Source organism: Populus nigra, chromosome 16 (genome assembly GCF_951802175.1).
Source record: "Populus nigra chromosome 16, ddPopNigr1.1, whole genome shotgun sequence".
Lineage (NCBI taxonomy): Eukaryota > Viridiplantae > Streptophyta > Magnoliopsida > Malpighiales > Salicaceae > Populus > Populus nigra.
Window position 1 is genome coordinate 12,823,055 of NC_084867.1, and position 17,687 is coordinate 12,840,741.

Consider the following 17,687-nt stretch of genomic DNA (forward strand, 5'->3'; position numbering starts at 1 on the left):
TATATGATCTGCACATGGAAAGTGGCATGAGGTCCATTATTCTTTTCTATTTCGGAAGGTCAGCCAGCCATATGAGGGCGATGTGAAAATTTAGTGTTTAAGGGGATAAAAAGAAAAAAGATTGATCTATTGTGATGTTACATGTCAAAGAATCATCTCAACCCAATAGCTTAACATGTTAGGTGAGGTCTCAGGATATAATTTATAATATTCTCTAACACGCCCCCTCAAGTGAAAGTTTACCTTGTACTTAATTTTTATCAAATAAATGGGGATGGTGAGATTCGAAACAACCATCTCAGCCCAATAGCTTAAGCTGTTAGATGAGGTCTCAGGATATAATTTATATTATTTCCTAACATTACAGGTTTGTGAAAATAAAAATGAAATCACGAAAATTAATATCTCCAACAATTTCTCGCTTTTATTTTTGTTCTCCATATTCCTTCATTCTTTCTTCTTATTATTTTTTTTCAATTTGGAGAGGTGCTTCACGAAGTTCACTAATTTATTAGTCCGGCCAATAAAAAATTAAACACCCAAATTTAGATATCGTCTGAACTTCTAGTTAATTAGGCCATTGCCCGTACAATTAATGGTCACGAGTTCGAGTTATCTCAGGGTCACTACATGCTTATATGATTATTAATTTTAAAATCTATAGGATTAGTCGAGGTGCGCACAAGCTTGTCCATACATCCACGTTAATATATATAAAAAAAGAGTTTGAAGTGACATTTTCAACTTGATCAACAATAGAGTAAAACATGCTGCGTAATATTAATTTACTTTTCAATAGTTGTGTATTAAATTCAGAACTCCTTTCGTTATTTGATATTAAGAAGATTTCGACAAATATTAACAGCAGTAAGGCAAGTAGCGACTCTCAACAACCATCTCCAAATAATGAAAATCCAGAGACGGATACAGAACCGGCCCTCTCACAGGTGAGAATACTAATGAATGGTAATTAATCATCAGTTCGTGATGATCAGGGGTCAAATGATATGACAATTTGGATTTTTTGTTGTTGTTTAGCATGTTTCAAAGGGTGCTGAAGGATCATCGCTTTCCATCATCCCTGTTGCTACCCAATTTTTGACCCATGTTTTAATAAATTTTCAGAAAAAATCCAAAAATAGTGAAAAGCATTGAAAATCCAAAAAAATATGTTTTTAATACATTTGCATCGTTTTTATTATTTTTAGCATCGTCTCAAAGGAATTTAAATTTTTAAAGATATTTGGAACGCGTTCAACTTTTCATGCGTCATTTTTAAAATCATTGATTTTCTGCATTAAGTCGATGTTGATATTTGCTCGCTTTCAAAAATACAAAAAAATAAGAAAAATCAAAATTTACAAAAAAAAAAAAAAGGAAAAGAGAAGGAAAGGAAAAGTTGAGGGACTAGTTTGAAAACCTAGCAAAACTTTTCCTATAAATACTAAGCTACACTGATTTGTTTTAGGGGGGGGGTCAATTTTGGAAACATCAGAAAAATACAAAAAAACAACCTAAACCTAAACCTATCTCTAACCCAAAAAAAAGAAGAAGCCGCCGGCCCCCTCCAGGCTTGGGAATTTTCCTTCTTCTTCTTTCAGCCGGAGACCCACACACAGGCCTCCCTTTCCTTTCATCTTCACCTCAGCTTCTCCCCCACACTGCCTACTCTCCTTTTCTCCCACAAATTTTCTCCAAGCCGCCGCTCCCTTGGAAAACAAAACCATCACCGAACACCCTCCTCCCTTGCTCTCTGCCAAGACAAACCAGACCAGCCTCCCCTCACAAATAAGCCTCCTTTTCCCTTCTCCCAGCCGGTTCCACCATCTCCATCGACCAGCCTTCCAGAGGCAGCCGACCGACCGGCCAATCGGCCTTCAGCTGGCCACACACATCACTCATCTTCCTCTGTGAACACAGAGCCTCTCCCTCACAGAAACCAGCAGCCGATCCTCCCTCACAGACCGAACCGGCGACCTCCCTCATCTGGCTGACACCAGCAGCAAGCCCAACCGCCGCTGCTACCACCAGGAGAGGAGATCTCAACGCTGCCGCCCCTAGCCACAGATTCACCGCCGGCCTCCACCAAGTCACACAGCAGCAGTCGATCCCCTCCACCACCAGCTTGGGAGACGCCGTCCTCACCTTCCCAGCAGGAGTCCTCTTCGCAGCCTCCTCCCACCAAAGAACCCAGCAACAGCAGCACCCACAGACGCCGTCCCTTTCCTCGTCTCCAGCTCTTCACCACTGACCGGACAACCACCCTCATCTCCACCGCAGCTTCAACAGCCACGGACGACAGTAGCCGTGAGGTATGTAGAAGAGAAGGCAGAGAAACAGGACTGATCTAAGAAGGAAAACTAAAGCAGATCCGAAAAAAAACAAAAGGAAAGAATAATTAAAATCAACTGGTTGTTGGGATTTTGCTGTTAGTGCAGGTCACTGCCGGCGAGGAAGAAGGGAAGAAGACGTTTCCGATCTACCCTGCTGTCTGGTTCTTTCGCGGCGGCGCGTGGGTTCACGCGCCGCTACTGTTCATGTGCCCCGAAAACTTCCTTGGCACTGTTCCTGCGGTGGCAGAAGGGCTTCCCTGCAATTTATGGAGTTTAAGGACTATTTTGTAATTTTTAAATTTGTAATGTAATTTTTGTTTAGTGTTTAATTTTTTATAATTTTTGTAATGTGATGTACAAAAAGAACAAAGAAGAGAAAAGAAAAGAAAGAGAAAATAATAACAAAAAAAAGAGATGTGTGTATTTGTGTATTTTTTTTATGTATGTTATTGAATAAAAAAAATGAATTTAATATTTTTAATTTATAGGCACAAATATCTAAAGGACAGATAAAAATCATGTTGTATTTTCCATGAAAATGTAGAACATGTATCTACATATATTTTGGGAACTAATAACTGATTTATCAAAGCCTTAGAATTGGGCTAAAATTTTATTTTTAAAAAAAAACATATCAAGTCCACGAAGCAGCTTACCTCAGGTAGGGTGCGTTAGGGGTGCTAATACCTTCCCTAACCACAACCAGTCCCTTACCCATGAATCTCTGACAAGACCAGTACATCAGGTTTCCTAGTAGCCCTCAATAAATTACTAGGTGGCGACTCCAACGAACCAATCAATCAAATCAAAACGAACAAACGAAAAATCGCCAAGCAGACGCCGCGTGGATTTTTTGCCGTGCGACAGAATGGCGACTCCACTGGGGAAGGTATTGTTTTCAACATTATTGGACTAAGCTTTGTGTATTTGATGTGTTTAATTTTTTGTATTTTTGTCTTGTTTTATTTTTGTCTTATCCATGCATTTTTAGAATTGTTTCATGCATCACTTGTATTTATTTTTGAAAGCATACACAAGCTTCAGGTTAGGAGGGGGACTAGCAGCTTACCTTACGACTTTCAGTCAAGGTTTAAGTTTGTGTAAACCCCAACTCTTCGTTGAGTGCTTAGACTGGTAATAGTTGGACACGTGCCATCTCATTGCCTACAAGCCCCCATATTGCCTTCAAGAGGGTGATCACTGGGACAACAAGAGACCCTTTTTAGAGACCAAGTAGTAAACCTGCCTTTTGTCTCACTTAAAAAGATTAGAACCTGCCTTTAGGATGTGTGCTCCGTATACATTGTTTTACATCAGGGCAAACCCTTCTTGAAGCATCTTGAACTCAAGACTTTTGGGTGACCCAATGACCGTCACTCAGAAAATTTTCATTGTAGAGTTTGGGCAAGAATCAAGATTCTTGTTTCATCGTACAAGAGTTACGACCATATGTCACCCCTCGAAGGGCGAGTTCTTCATATAGCTTACATGTTCATACATTTATCATGCATGTACCGGGTTAAAAGATAGGTTCCCCCACACAAGCTGTGCTACACGTGATTGAAAAAAAAAAAGACGACGGAAATGAAGAAAGATGTCAGAGAGAGGCTCATTGTCAAAAGGAAGTTGAGAGCATCAGAGGTGAAGTAGCTAGACTCAGATCTGCTTGAGCAAGTGTTGAGCATTAAATGGAAAGGGAATGTCTGCACAACTTTCTGTGAGAACACCGCTCGTCCACGTCCCATTGAAGTTGCACCTCTCCTTTTCAGTCATGAACAACGACAACAATGCCTTCAGTCATCAACTAATGACAACTTTTGTTCTTGGTCAAATGCCTTGTTAATTGTTCATCGCCTCCACATCTTTCAATGGCACCAAATAACTGCTAGCCTTCTATGCATGGTGCGTTAGCCTTCTTTGACGTTACCCCAACTGTTAGCTCAATTCCAGTTCAGCGGCACAAGATGTAAAAAAAAAAAAAAACAAAAAAAAAACCCCGAAAAAAAAAAAAACCCGAAAAAACCCATGATTAGACACTGAACTTCTACGTTGCAGAGCTCTCTCTGTAGAGATTTATTTTTGGATCTGTCAGTGGGGAACGCAAGAGGGGGTGTAGTAGTTTCATATGCTTTAAAACTTCCTCTCACCAGTGGCACCAGCAAAACATTGTAGTAGGCAGAAGCGTTAGACCTGGTCTGAAAATGTTAGCAGTCATCAAACTTCAATGTGGCAGAGCTCTGTCCACAAAAATTCGTTTATAGCTCTGCAAGTTGGGAATGCAAGAGGGGATTTATTAGTTGCTTATGCTATGAAAATCTCTCATCAGTTTCAGCCCAAAGACACTGTGGCAGGTTGAAGAGCTAGACCTGGTCAGAAAAAAAACATGAGTTGACATCAAACTTCTATGTGGCAGAGCTCTCTCTGCAGAGATTTGTTTGTGGATCTGCCAGTGGGGCATGCAAGAGGGGATGCAGTACTTTCATACGCTATAAAAATTTGTCTCATCAGTTTCAGCACTGAAACACTAGAGTAGGCCGAAGAGTCAGACCTAGTCTGAAAACATGAGCAATCATCGAACTTTGACGTGGCAGAGCTCCCTCCACAAAAACCCGTTTGTGGCTCTGCAAGTGGGAAATGCAAGAGGGGATGTAGTAGTTTCAGAAGATATGAAAATTTCCACCACCAGTTTCAGTACGAAGACACTGTAGGGGGTTGAAAAGCCAGACCTAGTCTGAAAACAGGGGCAAGCATCAAACTTCAACATAGCAGAGCTCTCTCAACAGGAATCTGTTTGTGGATCTGCAAGTGGGAAATTCAAGAAGGAATATAGTAGTTTCAGATCATCTATGATTTTCCTCCTTACAGTGTCAGTATTAAAATGAAAAAAGTAGAGAGAAGAGACATGCCTAGACTGAAAAACATGAAGAAGGCTGAAACTTTCACAGGTGTCTGTTTGCTGCACCGTCAGTGAGGAATCAAAGAGGAGACAAAAAGGGTTTCAGATTCATCAGTTTCTCTTCCAATTGAGACAACGCATCATTTCACACATTGGCAGTGACAATGCTGCAAGTCTCCGGGTGCTGCCAAGATTACCTAGCTGTTGGAAGGTTTCCAACAATCGACAAACGACCACAACAACATGGGAAGATTGACATGATGTTGTGAAGATTGTCGAAAGAATTGAACGAGCCATGAAGAAGTGAAAGATTGAAGGTTCTGCCATGAATTCCAGAACAATGAAGAGAGATGTCAGGATTGACTTCCCTTTGCCATTTAAGTTTATTTACCAGCACCTGTCAGGTTCCAGACTTTTTGCCTGACTCTGACAAATCCCATGCAACCACCATTTTCTAGGTGGTATAATCCAGACAAGAGATGGGATGTCATGGTGGGGTCCTCAGCCATTTCAATTGAACAATTGCAAGAATCGAGTCTGGAAGTTGATGAGCAAGAGACAAGTAGAGTCTGTGAAGGAGGTTTGTCATTGGTTATATTATCACAGAACATCCTCTGAATAATGAGTGATCAGAAATGCTTGGCCAAGCACAAATATTGCCAGAAAAACTGATCCAAGAATGGTGTTGAATTGTCAATCATTTTTGTCATGAATTTTGCCATCTTGCATGTTATTTTGGGGTCACATCTCATCCGTGAATGAAACATGTCTTTCCTTTGTCTTCCTGTTGTTTTGAAATCGAGAGATGCTTATTTCAAAGGGTATTTTGACAAAATATGTTTGATCAAACTCCAACATGCAAAGTTTAATCATGAACATTAAAAGTGTTTTGATTGCAGAAATGACTTGATGCTTGAAAATGACATGAGGTGACCAAACAATTTTGAACTCATACCTCCTGAAACTAAACCACACATCATATAGCTAGTTTTAGCAGTATGCATAATGACATGTAGTGGATTCAATAGTTATGGACTCGTGAATCATGATTCTTACAAGTCCAAATCATTACACTGGACGAGGTCAAAATTTATCGGTTCTAACCGACCTTGCTTGAAATGAGAAAAGGCCATCTTTGTTATCCCTTCACTTTCTAAAGATTATATCCCTTGCAATCCCATTTTGAGCCTGGTAGAATATTTTCTTTCAAAAAAAAACCTTGACTAGGATCACACCCCACACTGGGGGCAATGAGAGATATGTTATTAGGAAGGATGAAGACACTGATAGAATTAATGGATAAAAGAAAGGCTTCGAACAAAAGTCCAATGATTGAGAAATGACTAGAATAAGAAAAGCCATCGATTGAGGGCCATCCAAGAAAACTTTGAGGAAGGTTATGTAAAAGCAAAAAAAAAAGAGTGGAATGAAAGGAGAATGCATATCAATTCTAAGAGGGGCAAAATAGGTTTCAATTGAAGAAAGACACAACAAATGCCAAAAGTCAACACAAAAAAATCAAGTTTCATGTTTTTTGGTGTGTCTAGGATAAAGCCTTTAGTGTCTTCAAAAGGATTAGATTGATTATTCATCAAAGAAAAGTTGGATTTACATTATGACCTATGTTAAGAGAATTCTGATCTTTGAGATTAACAAGGTTATATGTCACTTTCTCCACAACGACAACAAGAAAAAGAGTTGATGAATAGTTTGATGTTGATCCTAGGTCTTTGAAACCCTCAAACACTTTTTGAGCTTGTGAATTCCCTTTCTTTCATAGCCATGAACCATAGCCTGCATTACGTGCTTTTGAAAGCCCTTTTCGATCAAGTAAGCAATCTGAACCGGTAAATGGCGCTCTCAAAACTTGAAAAGTTTTTCCATAAGGGTCGTGACTTCATGAATTAAGCTACTTGTTATTATGCATGCTAATAAAATTGGTGCTAAAAAAGAAAACAATCTTTCTTGATGAATCCTCAAGTTTCGACTTTGAGCCTTTTGTTTTCCTTGAAATTCACAGAAGGTCACCTCATCGCAGACCATCAAAAGATATACCCAAGATCAAAGATTAAAACTGATACAAAGAACCATGAAAAAAAGTCATTTTAATCTTACAATGGGTCATTTCTGCTTTCAAAATACAAGACAGTCAAAAGATTACATTGAATAGTGTGTGTTGGGTCTTTGACCAAAGAAGCTTGATTTCCAAAAACACTTTCAAAAATTGACATCTCTTTGATTTCATTTCAACAATTAGACTTGAATAGACATGACCGTTGAAATATGAGATTTGATTCCAGAACAAGAAAGATTGTCGAACAAAGAAGAACATCGATTGAGTCTGTGAAATCCTTGACAAGAATGACATCAACATTTCTCGACACTCCTTGAAAAGTTGACCACCTAGGCGGGCAATACAGTGGATCCTAAAAGGGAAACAAGCAGTATTCAGATCAGCTAGGGGGCAATGAAAGATGATTAAATGATGAATCAGTGTACTGAAGACAATGGTGTTCAAAGAAAGATAGTCAATGAACGAGCACATTCAGATCATATTGGGGGCAATGTTGTTTAAAGATAGTCCATGATCTAGTGAACCCCGTTAACAATCGGGAAAGCAAAGATACACTTGAAGGACATCTTTATATCGTCATGTTTTGAAACATGGTTATCGACAGATGGTATTGCATAGTTGCATTGGAATGAATGTCAAAAAGATACACACCACCAAGACTGACTGTGGAACAATGTTGCACTTGAAGGACAATCTCATATTGTCATCCTTTGAAACATGGTTATCGTACAGTTGCATTTGAATGGATGTCAGAAAGATGAACCCACCAAGACTGACCGTGGGACCATTTGTTTTGAAGCTCAAATGTGCACTTCACCGCATGAATATGGGTGATGAACATCATTGATGATGCCAACACATTTCCTTTCATGATCTGATTTGACAAGCTGAGAGGAATCCATGGAGAAGAAACATTGAGCTTACAACGATGAGCCTTTTACTGCGAGGTATGAGATCCATGTTTAGATGACCTGACAGTTCCATGAAGACTGATGATAACATATACTTGAAGAGTATTGTTTCAACTGGGGGCAAGTTCATGACTGATTAACAATCTTGATGGGTGTTGGCATGATGCACACAACCAATTGAAAGATAATTTTCAGAAAGATCCAGGAGAGAATCCTTCATGATGAATCAAGCAACACCGCACTTGGGGGCAGAGTTAAGCTTGATAAACAACAAGAGCAGTAATCATTGTGGACAACCCAGGAGGGGCACTGCACTTACAACTGAGTGGATGGCTAGCGCATGAATGAGCCAAGGCATCAAGAGAACAAAGAAAGCTTTGGAATACAAACAAAGGCACCCTGTGATGATGGAACATCGAAGAGGGGGGACCTATATTTCAAATCAGGTAAGGATGCATACATGTCAGCTAACGTTAAAACATTGTACATATTTTTTTATTTTGTTGCAGGAAAAATCCTCAATGTAGTTTAGCAAGATTGGGAACCAAAGAAAAAAAAAAGAATAAAAAAGGAGAATCATTGAGCTGATAATAACAGAGAATCATGGTTGTGACCTTGGAACCAGAAGAAGAGGAGATAAACCTTACTGTTAGGAAAATCTCAAAGAAATGAAAAGATCAACTATGCAATCAGGAAGCATTGAGTTTTCGAAGTCCTGCGATCAGGAATTATCAAGAAGCACCAAGTTTTTCGGCCCTTCTTCTATCATCTCTTTAGGACTTCGCCAGGTGAGTCCCTTTTTTCACACTTGTCACATCACATCTTTCATTTGGGTTCGTCACCCATACAATGAGACCATTATTTTTCTTGGGTTCGTCACCCATACAATGAGACCATTATTTTTCTTGGGTTCGTCACCCATACAATGAGACCATTATTTTTCTTGGGTTCGTCACCCATACAATGAGACCATTATTTTTCTTGGGTAGGTCACCCATACAATGAGACCATCATTTTTCTTGGGTTAGTCACCCATACAATGAGACCATCATTTTTCTTGGGTTCGTCACCCATACAATGAGACCATTATTTTTCTTGGGTTCGTCACCCATACAATGAGACCATTATTTTTCTTGGGTTCGTCACCCATACAATGAGACCATCATTTTTCTTGGGTAGGTCACCCATACAATGAGACCATCATTTTTCTTGGGTTAGTCACCCATACAATGAGACCATCATTTTTCTTGGGTTAGTCACCCATACAATGAGACCATCATTTTTCTTGGGTTCGTCACCCATACAATGAGACCATCATTTTTCTTGGGTTCGTCACCCATACAATGAGACCATTATTTTTCTTGGGTTCGTCACCCATACAATGAGACCATTATTTTTCTTGGGTTCGTCACCCATACAATGAGACCATTATTTTTCTTGGGTTCGTCACCCATACAATGAGACCATCATTTTTCTTGGGTAGGTCACCCATACAATGAGACCATCATTTTTCTTGGGTTCGTCACCCATACAATGAGACCATCATTTTTCTTGGGTTCGTCACCCATACAATGAGACCATCATTTTTCTTGGGTTTGTCACCCATACAATGAGACCATCATTTTTTTACCTGGGTAGGTCACCCATTATAATGAGGCCATTCTTCCCCCTGGGTAGGTCACCCATTACAATGAGACCACTTTTTGCACAGTTTTAGTTTTGATTGAATGAGGTCGCCAGATGGGATCTCATGTAGCTTTGGTTAAAGGGAATCGCCAGATGGGATTTCAGGTTGACCGAGCTACCACACATTTTTTAGTTCCACTTGAATGAGATTGCCAGATGGAATCTCATGTAGCTTTGGTTAAAGGGAATCGCCAGATGGGATTTCAGGTTGGCCGAGCTACCACATTTTTTAGTTCCACTTGAATGAGGTCGCCAGATGGGATCTCATGTAGCTTTGGTTAAAGGGAATTGCCAGATGGGATTTCAGGTTGACCGAGCTACCACACTTTTTTCTAAGTTCCAGTTGAATGAGGTCGCCAGATGGGATCTCATGTAGCTTTGGTTAAAGGGAATCGCCAGATGGGATTTCAGGTTGACCGAGCTACCACACATTTTTTAGTTCCACTTGAATGAGATTGCCAGATGGAATCTCATGTAGCTTTGGTTAAAGGGAATCGCCAGATGGGATTTCAGGTTGACCGAGCTACCACACATTTTTTAGTTCCACTTGAATGAGATTGCCAGATGGAATCTCATGTAGCTTTGGTTAAAGGGAATCGCCAGATGGGATTTCAGGTTGACCGAGCTACCACATTTTTTAGTTCCACTTTAATGAGGTCGCCAGATGGGATCTCATGTAGCTTTGGTTAAAGGGAATCGCCAGATGGGATTTCAGGTTGACCGAGCTACACACATTTTTTAGTTTTGGTTTAATGAGGTCGCCAGATGGGATCTCATGTTGGTTCTGGTTAAAGGGGATCGCCGGACGGGATCTCAGGTTAGCCCAACCACACAGATTTTGGTTTTGGTTCAAGGAGATCGCCCGATGGGATCCCAGATTAACAGAAAAAAGAAGAAAAAAAAAGGAGAGAAAAGAGAGAGAGAAAAAAAAAGATGGAAAACAGAAAGAAATAGAAAAAAAAAAAGAGAAGTAAGGTCTTTAGATGAGTGGATATTGAGCAAGTTAGGAAGACAAAAAGACAAGTTTTTCTTTTCAAAGCTTACTATGCAAAACATTGAGGAGTTTTGCTTCGTAAGCATTGTAAAGAGGGGGCATCTGTTGCTACCCAATTTTTGACCCATGTTTTAATAAATTTTCAGAAAAAATCCAAAAATAGTGAAAAGCATTGAAAATCCAAAAAAATATGTTTTTAATACATTTGCATCGTTTTTATTATTTTTAGCATCGTCTCAAAGGAATTTAAATTTTTAAAGATATTTGGAACGCGTTCAACTTTTCATGCGTCATTTTTAAAATCATTGATTTTCTGCATTAAGTCGATGTTGATATTTGCTCGCTTTCAAAAATACAAAAAAATAAGAAAAATCAAAATTTACAAAAAAAAAAAAAAAGGAAAAGAGAAGGAAAGGAAAAGTTGAGGGACTAGTTTGAAAACCTAGCAAAACTTTTCCTATAAATACTAAGCTACACTGATTTGTTTTAGGGGGGGGGTCAATTTTGGAAACATCAGAAAAATACAAAAAAACAACCTAAACCTAAACCTATCTCTAACCCAAAAAAAAGAAGAAGCCGCCGGCCCCCTCCAGGCTTGGGAATTTTCCTTCTTCTTCTTTCAGCCGGAGACCCACACACAGGCCTCCCTTTCCTTTCATCTTCACCTCAGCTTCTCCCCCACACTGCCTACTCTCCTTTTCTCCCACAAATTTTCTCCAAGCCGCCGCTCCCTTGGAAAACAAAACCATCACCGAACACCCTCCTCCCTTGCTCTCTGCCAAGACAAACCAGACCAGCCTCCCCTCACAAATAAGCCTCCTTTTCCCTTCTCCCAGCCGGTTCCACCATCTCCATCGACCAGCCTTCCAGAGGCAGCCGACCGACCGGCCAATCGGCCTTCAGCTGGCCACACACATCACTCATCTTCCTCTGTGAACACAGAGCCTCTCCCTCACAGAAACCAGCAGCCGATCCTCCCTCACAGACCGAACCGGCGACCTCCCTCATCTGGCTGACACCAGCAGCAAGCCCAACCGCCGCTGCTACCACCAGGAGAGGAGATCTCAACGCTGCCGCCCCTAGCCACAGATTCACCGCCGGCCTCCACCAAGTCACACAGCAGCAGTCGATCCCCTCCACCACCAGCTTGGGAGACGCCGTCCTCACCTTCCCAGCAGGAGTCCTCTTCGCAGCCTCCTCCCACCAAAGAACCCAGCAACAGCAGCACCCACAGACGCCGTCCCTTTCCTCGTCTCCAGCTCTTCACCACTGACCGGACAACCACCCTCATCTCCACCGCAGCTTCAACAGCCACGGACGACAGTAGCCGTGAGGTATGTAGAAGAGAAGGCAGAGAAACAGGACTGATCTAAGAAGGAAAACTAAAGCAGATCCGAAAAAAAACAAAAGGAAAGAATAATTAAAATCAACTGGTTGTTGGGATTTTGCTGTTAGTGCAGGTCACTGCCGGCGAGGAAGAAGGGAAGAAGACGTTTCCGATCTACCCTGCTGTCTGGTTCTTTCGCGGCGGCGCGTGGGTTCACGCGCCGCTACTGTTCATGTGCCCCGAAAACTTCCTTGGCACTGTTCCTGCGGTGGCAGAAGGGCTTCCCTGCAATTTATGGAGTTTAAGGACTATTTTGTAATTTTTAAATTTGTAATGTAATTTTTGTTTAGTGTTTAATTTTTTATAATTTTTGTAATGTGATGTACAAAAAGAACAAAGAAGAGAAAAGAAAAGAAAGAGAAAATAATAACAAAAAAAAGAGATGTGTGTATTTGTGTATTTTTTTTATGTATGTTATTGAATAAAAAAAATGAATTTAATATTTTTAATTTATAGGCACAAATATCTAAAGGACAGATAAAAATCATGTTGTATTTTCCATGAAAATGTAGAACATGTATCTACATATATTTTGGGAACTAATAACTGATTTATCAAAGCCTTAGAATTGGGCTAAAATTTTATTTTTAAAAAAAAACATATCAAGTCCACGAAGCAGCTTACCTCAGGTAGGGTGCGTTAGGGGTGCTAATACCTTCCCTAACCACAACCAGTCCCTTACCCATGAATCTCTGACAAGACCAGTACATCAGGTTTCCTAGTAGCCCTCAATAAATTACTAGGTGGCGACTCCAACGAACCAATCAATCAAATCAAAACGAACAAACGAAAAATCGCCAAGCAGACGCCGCGTGGATTTTTTGCCGTGCGACAATCCCCTCCAAGATGAAAAATCTCTTCGCGAAAAGGTCTGAAGGGTGAGAATATGCGCCTTCCTTCATGAATAAATGATTTAATTTATATTTATTTCTTTATTTTCTCGGTGACCTCAAGATGCAGTTCAAATAGTTAAACTCTCTCTTTGCATATAAATCTTATTTTAATGTATAACTGAAATGAAATATTAATTCTCGTCAAATCATTTCATAAAAGCTTGTTTCTGTCAACTTTTAGGACTACGTGTTTTCTTTATGGGATTGAAACCTTAGGGAATGAAAATGGACTCATTTCAAATCTCATAGGGTAAATTGAAACTTAACCCGTTTTTTAGTTTCAAATTCAAAATAAAACATCGCAAAAAAGGCTAAACTGTTAGGATACTAGCATGCAAACCTGACAATACAAAAGAAAAGAGATATGATAAAATGAAAAATGACACAAGAATTTACGTGGTTCAACCAATTTGATTATGTCTATGAGCAAGTATAGAAGGATTTTGGTAAGTTATGTGGGAATTACAACATCTCTCTACTAATAATAGAACAACTGAAACCTATATATTAATAGAAGACCACCTCATTTACATGTTAGGTGAGGTCTCAGGATATAATTTATAATATTCTCTAACACGCCCCCTCAAGTGAAAGTTTACCTTGTACTTAATTTTTATCAAATAAATGGGGATGGTGAGATTCGAAACAACCATCTCAACCCAATAGCTTAAGCTGTTAGGTGAGGTCCCAGGATATAATTTATATTATTTTCTAACATTACAGGTTTGTGAAAATAAAAATGAAATCACGAAAATTAATATCTCCAACAATTTCTCGCTTTTATTTTTTTTCTCCATATTCCTTCATTCTTTCTTCTTATTCTTTTTTTCAATTTGGAGAGGTGCTTCACGAAGTTCACTAATTTATTAGTCCGGCCAATAAAAAAATTAAACACCCAAATTTAGATATCGTCTAAACTTCTAGTTAATTAGGCCATTACCTGTACAATTAATGGTCACGAGTTCGAGTCATCTTAGGATCACTGCATGCTTATATGGTTATTAATCTTAAAATCTATATGATTAGTTGAGGTGCGCACAAGCTCGCCTAGTCATCCACGTTAATATATAAAAAAAAAAAGAGTTTTAAGTGACATTTTCAACTTGATCAACAATAGAGTAAAACATGCTGCGTAATATTAATTTACTTTTCAATAGTTGTGTATTAAATTCAGAATTCCTTTCGTTATTTGATATTAAGAAGATTTCGACAAATATTAACAGCAGTAAGGCAAGTAGCGACTCTCAACAACCATCTCCAAATAATGAAAATCCAGAGACGGATACAGAACCGGCCCTCTCACAGGTGAGAATACTAATGAATGGTAATTAATCATCAGTTCGTGATGATCAGGGGTCAAATAATATGACAATTTGGATTTTTTGTTGTTGTTTAGCATGTTTCAAAGGGTGCTGAAGTATCATCGTTTTCCATCATCCCCTCCAAGATGAAAAATCCCTTCGCGAAAAGGTCTGAAGGGTGAGAATATGCGCCTTCCTTCATGAATAAATGATTTAATTTATATTTATTTCTTTATTTTCTCGGTGACCTCAAGATGCAGTTCAAATAGTTAAACTCTCTCTTTGCATATAAATCTTATTTTGATGTATAACTGAAAATAAAATATTAATTCTCGTCAAATCATTTCATAAAAGTTTGTTTCTGTCAACATTTAGGACTAGGTGTTTTCTTTCTGGGATTGAAACCTTAGGGAATGAAAATGGACTCATTTCAAATCTCATAGGGTAAATTGAAACTTAACCCGTTTCTTAGTTTCAAATTCAAAATAAAACATCGCAAAAAAGGCTAAACTATTAGGATACTAGCATGCAAACCTGACAATACAAAAGAAAAGGGATATGATAAAATGAAAAATGACACAAGAATTTACGTGGTTCAACCAATTTGACTATGTCTATTGGCAAGTATAGAAGGATTTTGGTAAGTTATGTGAGAATTATAACATCTCTCTACTAATAATAGAACAACTGAAACCTATATATTAATAGAAGACAACACCTCACTTACTTCCTCATAGATTCTTCACAATTTTGTTGGATAACTTTCCATCTCTTACTCTCCTTTTTTTTTTCTTATGGTGCTTCTTTAAGCATGGATGCATTACTTATTTATAGGCAAATATCCATCTAAAAAACAAGGGGCACCAATTGGTGCTGCAAGCGGCACCAAATTGGTGCCCAAAATTGTTGACTTTGCCAACAATGCTTAGCTGGCACATAAACCTCAATATATTGGCCTGCTTTATCAAAGAACAGCACTGATTCGTACCTTAACTTTATGCTTCATCAAAAGGATCAGTATTTTACAGATTCCCCTCTAAGATAGAAAGTCCCTCACAGAAGATTTTTAGAGGGTAAGAATATGCTTGTATCTTTTTATTAGCAGTTTCTATGAGCATGCTTGTCTGCTGTAGTTTCAACACCGTTTATTAATCAGTTTATTTTTGGTCTATGATCAGCACATGGAAAGTGGCATGAGGTCCATTATTCTTTTCTATTTCGGAAGGTCAGCCAGCCATATTAGGGCGATGTGAAAATTTAGTGTTTAAGGGGATAAAAAGAAAAAAGATTGATCTATTGTGATGTGACATGTCAAAAAACCATCTCAACCCAATAGCTTAACTTGTTAGGTGAGTTATCAGCATACGATTTATAATATTCTCTAACACGCCCCATCAAGTGAAAGTTTACTTTGTGCCTAATTTTTACCAAATAAATGGAGATGGTGAGATTTAAACTCGTGACCGCTTGATCATTAAGGCTCTGATACCATGTCAAAGAACCATCTCAACCCAATAGCTTAAGCTGTTAGGTGAGGTCCCAGGATATAATTTATATTATTTTCTAACATTACAGGTTTGTGAAAATAAAAATGAAATCACGAAAATTAATATCTCCAACAATTTCTCGCTTTTATTTTTTTTCTCCATATTCCTTCATTCTTTCTTCTTATTCTTTTTTTCAATTTGGAGAGGTGCTTCACGAAGTTCACTAATTTATTAGTCCGGCCAATAAAAAATTAAACACCCAAATTTAGATATCGTCTAAACTTCTAGTTAATTAGGCCATTACCTGTACAATTAATGGTCACGAGTTCGAGTCATCTTAGGATCACTGCATGCTTATATGGTTATTAATCTTAAAATCTATATGATTAGTTGAGGTGCGCATAAGCTCGCCAAGACATCCACGTTAATATATAAAAAAAAAAAGAGTTTTAAGTGACATTTTCAACTTGATCAACAATAGAGTAAAACATGCTGCGTAATATTAATTTACTTTTCAATAGTTGTGTATTAAATTCAGAACTCCTTTCGTTATTTGATATTAAGAAGATTTCGACAAATATTAACAGCAGTAAGGCAAGTAGCGACTCTCAACAACCATCTCCAAATAATGAAAATCCAGAGACGGATACAGAACCGGCCCTCTCACAGGTGAGAATACTAATGAATGGTAATTAATCATCAGTTCGTGATGATCAGGGGTCAAATGATATGACAATTTGGATTTTTTGTTGTTGTTTAGCATGTTTCAAAGGGTGCTGAAGGATCATCGCTTTCCATCATCCCCTCCAAGATGAAAAATCTCTTCGCGAAAAGGTCTGAAGGGTGAGAATATGCGCCTTCCTTCATGAATAAATGATTTAATTTATATTTATTTCTTTATTTTCTCGGTGACCTCAAGATGCAGTTCAAATAGTTAAACTCTCTCTTTGCATATAAATCTTATTTTAATGTATAACTGAAATGAAATATTAATTCTCGTCAAATCATTTCATAAAAGCTTGTTTCTGTCAACTTTTAGGACTACGTGTTTTCTTTATGGGATTGAAACCTTAGGGAATGAAAATGGACTCATTTCAAATCTCATAGGGTAAATTGAAACTTAACCCGTTTTTTAGTTTCAAATTCAAAATAAAACATCGCAAAAAAGGCTAAACTGTTAGAATACTAGCATGCAAACCTGACAATACAAAAGAAAAGAGATATGATATAATGAAAAATGACACAAGAATTTACGTGGTTCAACCAATTTGATTATGTCTATGAGCAAGTATAGAAGAATTTTGGTAAGTTATGTGGGAATTACAACATCTCTCTACTAATAATAGAACAACTGACACCTATATATTAATAGAAGACAACACCTCATTTACTTTCTCACAGATTCTTCACAATTTTGTGGGATCACTTTCCATCTATTAGTCTCCTTTTTTTTTTCTTGTGGTGCTTCTTTAAGCATGGATGCATTACTTATTTATAGGCAAATATCCATCTAAAAAACAAGGGGCACCAATTGGTGCTGCAAGCGGCACCAAATTGGTGCCCAAAATTGTTGCCTTTGCCAACAATGCTTAGCTGGCACATAAACCTCAATATATTGGCCTGCTTTATCAAAGAACAGCACTGATTCGTACCTTAACTTTATGCTTCATCAAAAGGATCAGTGTTTTACAGCTTCCCCTATAAGATAGAAAGTCCCTCACAGAA

The 17,687-nt window shown here is 38.5% G+C and overlaps 1 long non-coding RNA gene across 1 annotated transcript; it reads left to right on the forward strand.

The window, feature by feature from the left end:
• The first annotated feature begins 14,369 nt into the window (after positions 1-14,369).
• On the forward strand, positions 14,370-16,676 carry LOC133675255 (uncharacterized). The gene is made up of 3 exons (XR_009835381.1): positions 14,370-14,479; positions 14,571-14,653; positions 16,550-16,676. It is a non-coding gene; the product is annotated as an uncharacterized LOC133675255 (long non-coding RNA).
• Positions 16,677-17,687: the final 1,011 nt, after the last annotated feature.